Source organism: Hibiscus syriacus, unplaced genomic scaffold (genome assembly GCF_006381635.1).
Source record: "Hibiscus syriacus cultivar Baekdansim isolate YM2019G1 unplaced genomic scaffold, ASM638163v2 tig00003398_pilon, whole genome shotgun sequence".
In the NCBI taxonomy this organism is placed as follows: Eukaryota; Viridiplantae; Streptophyta; class Magnoliopsida; order Malvales; family Malvaceae; genus Hibiscus; species Hibiscus syriacus.
The window spans coordinates 1,279,699-1,281,657 of NW_024061969.1; the positions used below are offsets into that span (position 1 = coordinate 1,279,699).

A 1,959-nucleotide genomic window follows, 5' to 3' on the forward strand; every position below is an offset into this window, starting at 1 on the left:
ATAAATTATTTTAATCAATTAAAATATAATAAATTAATATATATATATATTAAATATATTATTTTAATTATTTACTAATATATTGTATATAGTCAATATTGTGCAAACCCTGTCTATAATAAGCTAACGGGTTTTACAAGGGCTCGACCAGGCCCATCAAAGTAGTATAAACAATGATCAGTTTCCATTGTAGTTTTCTTGTTACAGAATAACGTTTGATGTTACATGTTATGTCTGTCTTCATTTTCTTTCGTATTAGTTCTCATCGTCTTTCTACAAACAAAATAATCTATTAAAAAACACAAAGGAAATAGAGAAGATAAAGAGGGAAGATGCAAGTGTTGATCAAAACTAGAATCGAATTACCAGAGATGTTGGTTTTGGAGATTCTCTCAAAGCTTCCTGTTAAATCCTTGACCCGTTTCAGGTGCGCTTGTAAGCCCTGGTCTTCATCTTTTGAAAACCCTAATTTCATTACCAAACATCATCAGAACAATCTCAAAAACAATAACCTTAATCTCCTCCTCAAACGTTGTCATGGTAACACCCTTGATGACATCCATTATTTCTCTCAACTTTCGAACAAGAAAGACCAAAATTTTAGAGTAAAACACAATATTCACTTACCCTTTTTCGAGAATTTTGTGCATGCACCTTTAGTTCATGGCCCTTGTAATGGAATATTGTGTTTAGCAGAGCCAGTAGTTGGACATAATGTTTCCCTTTGGAACCCATCTACCAGAGAGTTTAAAATCCTTCCTTAGTCCACAGTCCAGCGTCCTCCTGGACTAGAATACACTAGTTTTGATCGCCTTGGTTTTGGTTATGATTCTCAAACTGATGACTTCAAAGTTGTAATATTTGTTTCTAATTGTTTTTCATGGGAAAACGAAGAAGGAATGAGCATTTATAGTCATTCGATCGATCAAGTTGAGTTATATTCGCTTAAAAGCGATTCATGGAAGGAAATTTCATTTCCTGGGGTTGATGCTTTTTCTTCTGATTTGTTTAATAATTATGTCAATGGGTCTATTTATTGGCAAGTATTTGGAATTGATCACTTTTTCTCTCGTTTGATATGGTTAATGAAAAGTTTTCAACTTCACTACTGCCTGAATTTGGTGGGAGTTTAGAACAATATTATTTGGAACTTTTGGACTTCAATGGATTGCTTGGTGCTATTTTTTACCCAAGGGAAGGAACTGACAAGTCTTTTGATTTATGGGTTATGAATAGGTCATGGACTAAACAATTCAGTGTTGAATCTGTTCTTGGAGTTGAGAGGCCTTTAGGGTTTTGGAAAAATTACGAGTTGTTTCTCGAGAGCTCGGATAAAGAACTAGTTTTATTTGATCCCTCCATACAAGAGCTGAGAAATCTAGGTATTCACGCTTATCAGGAAACAATGCGCATTGCTGCTTATGTTGAGAGCTTGGTTCTATTGAATGGAAGATCAAAGTATGAAGAATATATAATACGACGGCCATCCGAAGGAGAGTCAAATTGATGTTGAGCACTAAGACGGATGGTATCCTTTGACAATATGATGGTGCCTCCATTGATATTTTTCCGTTACGTTTAGACACCAAATTCTCTATAGCTTTTCTAATTAGTCGATTTTTTAATCAAAGTGTAAAGTTTTTATACTTATTCAAAATTTTCTTTCGACAACTTTTTAAGGTCTCATATAACTGCTTGAAAAAAAATTATACAATTTCCTTCGACCATTGAAGAGTTTGATGGTCTAAAATCACCACATTCTCAATTGGAGTTGGATCTTTTTTTCCCGACCGAAGCTTGGAAATAATTGACGTAATATCCAACTCCTCAGAATTCGATGATGAATAGTATGTGAGTGCTACAAATTAAACGTATATTTGTGCAAGTATACGCAATCGATCTAGTAATCAATAGATAGTGAGTATCGTCTCCACAGGGGTTGAAGGGATTTTCAAGCTA

The 1,959-nt window shown here is 34.2% G+C and overlaps 1 pseudogene; it reads left to right on the forward strand.

Annotated features, from left to right (window-relative positions):
• Nucleotides 1-292: 292 nt before the first annotated feature.
• On the forward strand, nucleotides 293-1,507 carry LOC120176082 (annotated as a pseudogene).
• Nucleotides 1,508-1,959: the final 452 nt, after the last annotated feature.